The sequence below is a fragment of the Actinia tenebrosa genome, unplaced genomic scaffold (genome assembly GCF_029948245.1).
Source record: "Actinia tenebrosa isolate PJP-AT-01 unplaced genomic scaffold, QUT_ActTen_1.0 PGA_scaffold11__36_contigs__length_13525064, whole genome shotgun sequence".
In the NCBI taxonomy this organism is placed as follows: domain Eukaryota; kingdom Metazoa; phylum Cnidaria; class Anthozoa; order Actiniaria; family Actiniidae; genus Actinia; species Actinia tenebrosa.
Genome location: NW_028292571.1, coordinates 6154844 through 6163771, shown reverse-complemented (window position 1 = coordinate 6163771; position 8928 = coordinate 6154844). Strand labels below are relative to the sequence as shown.

The 8928-nt window shown below is 37.6% G+C and overlaps 1 pseudogene; it reads left to right on the top strand.

The window, feature by feature from the left end:
• Nucleotides 1-6771: 6771 nt before the first annotated feature.
• Nucleotides 6772-8531, top strand: LOC148912403 (uncharacterized; annotated as a pseudogene).
• Nucleotides 8532-8928: the final 397 nt, after the last annotated feature.

Genomic DNA, 8928 nt, shown 5'->3' with positions numbered 1-8928 from the left:
TTACCACCATTTTTCACTACCGTACGAATCTATTAAATTATTCGCGATTGTTATTCGTACGGGAGTCGGTTCAGCAAATATTTACCAACATTTTTCACTCCCAAAACACTGTGTTGAATGCGTGTTGTGGTTTATTGTCTGCACCAAAACGCTAATGAAAGTTTGAAAAAGTTAATGAACCCACGCAAACATATATATTCATGATTTTCAAATTCAATGCTAAATTTCTTAATGAAAGTTCTATCGCAATCCTGAGACTCCGTTCGCCATATTGTATGCCTGTTCCCTCTAATGACAATGCTTCTTCGCTTCACAGATTCTCACAGAGTAACTCTTAAGAGTATCAATCTCATAAAAGCCATGAAATTTTCGCGGATACTTTTTCGAAATAACTGCCTCAAAGTATGTTTCGTTGTAATGTTAGACTTTTCACTATGGTTTGAAGTCGAAATACTAAAGTCAAATTTTACTGGTTCCGACACTCCACCCAGGAAAAGTCCGATCCAAGGAGTAAATTCAGATTGGGATTTTCTACAATTTTAGATTTTGAGGCAAAAAGTAACAAATTCTAAAAGAGCAAGGGAAATGGGGATCGATGGTATATATTTTTTGTTTTGGTCGCAAAGGAAGTAAATTTACGAGCATCTAAAGTTTGGACCCGCAAGCCTTTTGTACGCCTGTCATAGTATAATAGGTTAATTACTAATTCATACTCATGAACTTTACGTAAAGTACTCATTTATTAACAGGAGGGAATTTTGCATGCGCATGCACGTATCCGCTGATGCATAACAAGGTGATTGCAGGCTACAGAGGTGGCCACTGACCCTTGACGTATGGTTTGAGCCTTGTTTGAACCATGGCGCGGTCATTTAAATTGATATTTTTGGTGGTTACATTGTTTGTAAACGAATTTTATTGCTCTCACAAAACGTGTTCAGTATGTAAGCACTATGAGAACAAAGCAAAGTCAGCCACAAGCTTTAAAAGTGATTTGAAGCAGTGTTTTGGAATTGAAACAACTAGCGAGCAACTGTGGATATGTTCTACGTGTAGAAGGGCAGTCGCCGAATTTCGAAAAAGCGGAAAAACTTTCCTCCACGTAAGTAGTTTTTTTATTTTTTTTTAAATTTACCAAAAGTACAATCTGCATATGTTTTATACAAATTATGATCAGTATACACTTTGTTGCAGCCCGCTCAACAAAGGGAAAGGGGAAGACCGAGGAAAAAAGAAGAATTTCAACGCGCCTATGCTACAGGTGCGGGTGTGGCTCCTTCGAGAATTTTAAACAGCACTCACACCGAAGCTGTAGCAAACACTTTGGATACGAATGGGTGGAAAGTTTAAGAATTCACTGTGTCCAATAACCTCCCTATATTTACAACCCTGAAATATTTGAACATTTATGTATTTCATCTGGTGCGAAAACAATTTTCAATACCATTTTTTCCGCGATGACTGAAGCTAGACACTCTGCAAATCGACAAAACATCAACAGGAAAAGAACAGTGGCTATCATCTATAAATTTTGTTAATGTTTGCAAATAACAAATTTCTATGCACGTTATTTATGCATATATTACTTGCAAAAAGTTTAATATTTTTGGTATAGACGATTTTTTGCGGCATGAAACTTAAGATCATATGAAAACACTGTTATCGTACAATATAATTATTGCAAGCTAAGGGTGGAGATAGCGTATGGATTTTGAGAAATTTGAAAAAAAAAACACATTTCTATCTAAAGTAATTTATGCAAGAAAATAATGTGAACACAACATTGGTGGATAACTAATGAAATAAATACCCGATTTCTAAAATATCTTTCTTCCTTAGAGATGAACAGCAATATTACCAAAGCCACATAAAAAAAAAAAGGCAAATGAATCTTGATTAGCCTGTTGCTTCTCGTAAAAGGAAGATATAATTCATACATAGGCTTCAAACTCCCCCTAAAAACAATGTAAATACACCTTGAAGCCGATTTTTCTCTCTAAAATAACCTGTATTTTTCGAATGAAAGTGAATTTCTGGTAAAAAAAAAAAAAAAAAAAAAAAAAAAAAAAGGTGGAGATAACGTCTAGTTTTAGAGTGATGGCTACTCGGACATTTACTAAAATTTGAACATGTAAGTGATTTGATATAGAACAAGGATACTTTTTGTATACATACAAAATGTCGATCACAGTTAGGGTTTGCCAAGATATTATAATTATTAAAATAAACTCTTAACATGTATATCCATATCTATACGATGTACCTCTGGCACTGAATATTTGAGAGTATTTTACTTTAGCCATGACACTTTTGCAGTGTTTTCTTCACGCTAAAAAGTCCATTCTGTCAAGAAAACTCATCTCTTTTTTCATCATATTAGTTGACCAGAAGATGAACTAGTCTTATCTTATTTCATAATGTTTAAAGCACTGGTAATTTAGGTAAAAATATTAGATTAAATAGGTAAACAATGCAGTTTTCCTCGCTCATCTGGCTATGCACTCGTGTTCAGTCGAGCATTTCGGCGCGTGCGCATGCAAAATTCCCTCCTGTTCTCATTTATTAGCATAATGGATTGTATTGTATATTGTTTTCATATTCACGTGTAAATGTATTGTGTTTCGGCCTTATATACGCTCTGTGCCCTGTGTGAGGTCAGTTGAACGCCAAATATTCAACTAGAACAGCACTTATAAGTTAGCGAAGAGAGCGAAGCGAAGAAATCAAGCCAGAGGTACCATCTGAGCTAAAAAACGTCCAGTGAAAGAACTCCTCTTCACAAATAGAAAGAAAGAAAGAAGTTACATTTAAAATCTATAATTGTGATACAAGAAGTTACAACTAAAGTCTACAATTGTGATACCGAATAAAGTATTTATCAGTGGCCAGCTTGTCTTGAAAGACGTGATATTAACTGAAGTAACAGAAAGGCAAGGCGCTGAACAAGTGGAAACCAACTACATTTAGTCGACACGCTAACAACCAGATTTACCAGGGCGAAGCAAAAAAAAAAAAAAAAAAAAAAAAAAAGAAAAAAAAGAAAAAGAAAAAAAAAACGTTGAGAACTGTAAGAACATTTAAATTTATTTAGCAGCATAGAAATTGTCGTATTATTTTAAAGTTATCTCTAATTTAAGTTTAGGAGTTCAAGTCTATAATATAAGATTCTTTAGTAGTTTGAATGACTCAGTATTTGTTGTTATCAGCAATATTAGCTTTTTGTTGTCAGAGTGCATATTTCGAAAGAAAAAGAGAGATTAGAAGAAAAGGAAGACCGTTTGAAAGTTTGTGTGAGTTTAAACAACCCTCGCAGGCCGCCCACAACGCCCTTAAATACAACACACCCACCTCCACAAGGTACTAGGTACTACAATATTGGCCTTTCTGGGGCCAACATTTCAGTAGCACTTACTAGCTTTACTATGCAGATTAAAAGGGAATCCTTTCTTCGCTAAATCAGACCAAACATACTAAAATCCAATGCGAAGTTTGTTTAAGCCGCGGCTGTGACTTTGATTCCCAGGAGTATTGATAAAACGCTAAGAATAATCCGAATGCGGTTTCTATATGATGATCAATCGGAACATTTTGTTAAATGTTATTAGTGGCGCACAATAATCATACGATATCCCGCTAAACCAGGCTATCCTTGCACCTTTAATAAGCTAAACAGCACGTCCGTATCTAGGGTAAATCCAGGTTTAACATTCTATCTGTTCAGACAAGCTGAAAAGTCGAGCTCGGAAAAAAGAATTTGGCAACCTGTTGTATCGGATAAAAAGGATGTCCACTACTGTTAGTCTTTACCTTTACTTTTTTAACATTCATACAGGATCTACTCTTTATGCTTTTTGTTTTCACAATACAGTAAATGTATGTAATTTGGGCTGTGAGGGGCCCCTGAAATTCACTCTACGCCCGGCATGTAGTCTTTTTCTGAAAGCACATCATTCATTCACATGCTAATCCTAGTATTCCTTATTCTTGCAGTTGGTTGTATTATAAAGGGATCGTACACGAAACCGAGGCTGAAGATGATGGATTCCACTTAGTGTTTTCTATATAGGAATGTCTAAATGACCGGCAGCCGGCTTTGGTTTTTTGGGTTTATCACGCAGCAATCGTACACTAAACCAAGAAAAATGAGGTGGATTTCTAGCCCGCGCCAAATTCATCATAGACGAAGCGACGAACAACAAGTTTAAGACGAAGTTTGAAACTTTTTATCTTGTTTATAGACATTCAATTTTCCTTAATTCGAAAATCATAAGTGTCCATTTGATCATTCAGGTTATTTTTGCAAAGTTAGCTATCTCGTGCTCCTTCTCACTCTTCGAGCTTCACTACAAAGATGCCCTCTCAAGTCAATGAAATCCCGTTGAAATATAATGTAATAAGGCAATTTCTAATAAGCTTACTTTGTTGTCCTTTTGAGTGTTGTGATCTTTGTAAAACTAGCTACTCCGCCGGCACTCCTTCACAAGCTTCAGAGGTTCGCCTTCTGTTGATGTAATGTAATATTTGGTGGTGAATATGAGAGTTATAAGTTATAGGTTTATAACCACTTCTATAAGGACTTGATTAATTCTATACCTTGACTTTTTCACTGTCACACAGAATGTACTCTTTATGATCTTTTCATATTCTTTGAGTTTTTGGAATTTGAAAAGTGCCTTTAAGTAATTTTTGATAGTGAAAGATTCAGGATACGGATAAGGACTACATGACGGGCGGAGAGACATTGAGGTAAAATACAGTAAATGTATGTAAATTGGGCTGTGAGGGTGCTGTGAAAAGCACTCTACGCCCGTGATATAGCTTTTTTTCAAAACACACCATTTAATTACAAGGCAAGCCCTGTTATTCTTTATCCCTTCCAGTTTGTTTTATCACAAAGCAATCGTATACACTAAATCGAGGCTAATGAGGATGGGTTTCTAACCACCAAACTCATCATGGACGAAGCGACGAACAACAAGTTTAAGACAAATTTGGGGACATGTTCTCTATCTCGATAATAGACATTCATGTCTGAAGTTGAATCGATGATAAACTGGTTAACAATATTTTGTTTAACCACAAAAAGACTATAAATTGTTTGGTATTCATTCTTGATTGAATGCCTTCAACAGTTAAACATAAGTAGAGCGGAATGGAACGTTAAATCAATAGCCATGAATTCAGTTTAACAACCCGATAGTAAGTGGCTTTTACGACAGTGACGCATTTAAAGTCACGACGGAAAACGCGTGCGTGTTATTTCGATCGCTATGAAAATAAAGTACGACACAAAGTCTGAAATGCAAATTAATCTAAGCGTACGGTTTTGATAAGGTATATTCCTAGTTCAGATGAGGGATATTCCTAAATAAGGTAAGGCATGGTGGTCATACTCTTGATCTTATGGTTACTCGTACTGATGACGATCTGGTTATCTGACACCCGTGTGTCGGATTTGATTATCTCTGATCATTTTCCTGTTCTTTGTCACCTAAATCTTGTGAAACCTCTAAGCAAGAAAAAAATTGTCTCGCTTAGAAATTTAAAGTCTGTCTGTCTTGAATCATTTAAATGTGATATCAGTGATTCCTTTGTTCTTGAGGACAATTCAGACCTGTCAATGCTGGTATCGCAGTATCATGAGGTACTTTCTTCTACACTTGACTCTCATGCTCCGCTTAAGCGTAGAGCTGTTACTATCCGCGTCAAGAAGGCGCCTTGGTATACCCCTGAGATTGATTCTCAGAAGAAATTGAGACGAAGGTATGAGCGTCGTTGGAGGTCGACTGGACTTGCTTCTGACAAGGAGCGTTTTTCTGGGCAATGCGTAGTTGTCAATAGGATGTTGTTTTTATCCAAACAACAGTATTTCAGCAGTGTGATCGCTGATAATGAGAATGACCAGCGCTCTCTCTTCAAGATCGTCTCTAACCTACTTCGGCCGAAGCAGAACTTACAATATCCACCTAGTTCTGATGACACATGTCTGGCTAACTCTTTCATTCAGTTCTTCTCTGATAAGATAGAACGCATCAAACTGGGTATTTCTAAAACTCTATCTGGTCAAACTCAGTTGCAACTAGAGACTGTTACTTGCTCCTCTACTTTTCGATGTTTTGAAGCTTTAAGCCATGACGATGTCTCACGCTTGGTTGGGTCTACTGCGAAGTCATGTAGCCTTGACCCAATACCTGCCTCTCTCCTGATGGAGTGTCTTGATCTTCTAATACCAGTTTTCACAAATATTATCAACCTCTCTCTTTCCCAAGGTGTGTTTCCTGATTCTCTGAAAATTGCTAAACTTACACCTATTCTCAAAAAGCCAAATGCAGACCATGATGATTTTTCCAATTTCCGTCCTGTTTCTAATCTACCGTTTATCTCTAAACTAATTGAAAAGGCTGTTGCATCTCAGTTAAACAGTTATCTAGCGGACCATAATCTTCACGATTCATTCCAGTCGGCTTATAAAGCTATGCACAGCACTGAGACTGCTTTGGTGTGTGTCTATAACGACATTCTTCAATCAGTTGATGCTGGCAACTGTGTTATTCTTATTTTCCTTGATATGTCAGCTGCCTTTGACACAGTTGTTCATGATACTTTTTACAACAACTCACGTAAATAACACATTCTGATTGGCTGAGAGCTATGATCAATAAGAGGACAGACACATGGATGACGTAATGTTTTTGAAAACAAGACTCGCCGGTAGGATTTTATCGTAAGGACTGTGATTTTGCGAATTTATTTTGCTAATAAAAGTCGACAATGGAACCAGAAGAGGAACCAAACTTTGAATTTAATCTTGCTGATAGTCTTGCCGACGAATATTTAGTTCTGGAGGCAGAAAAGATAGAGGAAGACGTGAAAAATTCATCTCGCTTTGCAACTTGCGAAGAAAAAGACTTGAATGAGCTTGTGTCAAGTGCTAACGCGAAGGGCACAAAAAGAAACACTAAATGGGTATTAAAACTGTTGCAAGGTAGGTCAGCTCATTTTTTTCAAGAAAATATGCGTTAAAACCTAGCTAATATTGAAAAGGATAAAGAAATCTACAGAAATAATCTTACTTTCACTTTTAGTTACTTACGAGTTGTTGATGCAATTTTCAGAATGGTGCCATGAGCGAAAAACTTGCAAGCCCTTGTTGGATCTAACAGAGGCCGAGCTAAATGACATCCTGAGGAGGTTTTATGCAGAGGCCAGAAACCAGAAAGGTGAAGAGTATAGCCGCTCCTCGCTGCTTGGGTTCAGGAATGCTGTTGAACGCCATTTTGCAGTCAATGGTAAAGCAATGAAGCTCACTAACAACCCAGCATTTTACAGCTCTAACAAGATACTGGAGAGCAAGCTGAAGGTCAACAAAAGAGAACAGAAACAAAATACCAAACACAAACCAGTCATTGAGCCAGCCGATGTGAGTAAAGTCAAGAAAAATCCTTTTTTGAGCCACGAGAATCCTTACGGCCTCCTTCGGCGAGTGTGGTTCATAGTGACCCTGTAGTGGTGCCGCCGTGGTTGTGAGGGCCAAAGACAGCTCCGCCGAGAAAGCTTTACTTTTGATCTTGACGGTGAAGGAAAGGAATATGCAACCATGACTCACGAGGAGCAGACCAAAAACCATCAGGGTGGCTTTTGTGACAAGCAGAGTTATGAAAACGAAACACGGTTGTATTCAACAGGTGAAACTGGCGATTCGCTGTGGTGCCTGAAGTACTATCTTTCCAAACTTAACCCCAAACAACAAGCGTTCTTTCAAAGACCAGTGCCAATCTTTACACCAGAGGACCCAGTGTGGTATGAAAACAAGCCTCTAGGTGTCAACAAGTTGGGTGATATGATGAAGTCAATCTCTATCGGAGCCGGCTTGTCAAAAGTCTACACGAACCACAGCGTCAGAGCAACAGCTATCACCATGTGGTCAAATGCTGGAATCCCGACTCGTCACATAATGAGCATCTCTGGACACTGATACCAATGAACAGAGTATTCTATCTTATAACAGAAGACCATCGGTCCAGCAACTAAAGACCTGCTCGGACGTGATTTCCAGTGCATTGACCGATTCAGAGGGCGAGAGTAGAAGGCTTGATCGAGATCCCAGGGCTCTTTCGTCTGCTTCCACTTCTGTACAGGTTGTACAGTCTGAGATGGCCATTAACTCCATTCCAGAGTCGATCTTCAATGGCTGCTCCATCCAGAACGTGAATGTCTATGTTGTCAAGCGAAATTGACATTGCTTTTCTTAGCTGAACTTATTAGTAAGCTTCGTTTTTTAGAACCTTTGAGTTCTGACTCAAACTCTTTTCGACTTAGCTAAAAAAGCCATTTATAAGTAAATGTCAAAAGTTTTGACCAATAGCAAGCATTCTTTCACAGTGGCTGTCAAAGAACTGTCAAAATTAGCCAATCACAGCGTAGGAAGTTTGGTTGTGAAATGTTGACGTGTTTTATGAAAAAAACTTTTGTAAGTCATAAAATAACCTTTGAAGTTTTCAAAAGTAAATAACCGAAAAACCTTCGTCTTACTTCTGTACTCTGTCCTCTAATGATCATGAAAACTAACTATCTTAGCGAAAATATTCAAAAGCTCACAATAATCGGAGCTGTTTGGTCTATCGCCTTGCTTTCCTTGAATGACAAATTTTCGAAAAACTTTTCGCTTATTTTATTTTGTAAACATTTCGCAGTTTGTTGTAAAAAACAGATCGCACATAGATTTTCATTATCTGTCCTCTTATTGATCATAGATGACGTCTTAAAATGTTCAAAACTTTACAGTGAAACCACGAGCGCAGCGAGTGGTTCCACTTTAGTTTTGAACATTTTAAGACGTCATCTATGATCAATAAGAGGACAGACAATGGAAATCTATGTGCGATTTGTTAACTACTTGATAGACTTGCTTATCGGTTTGGAATTGGT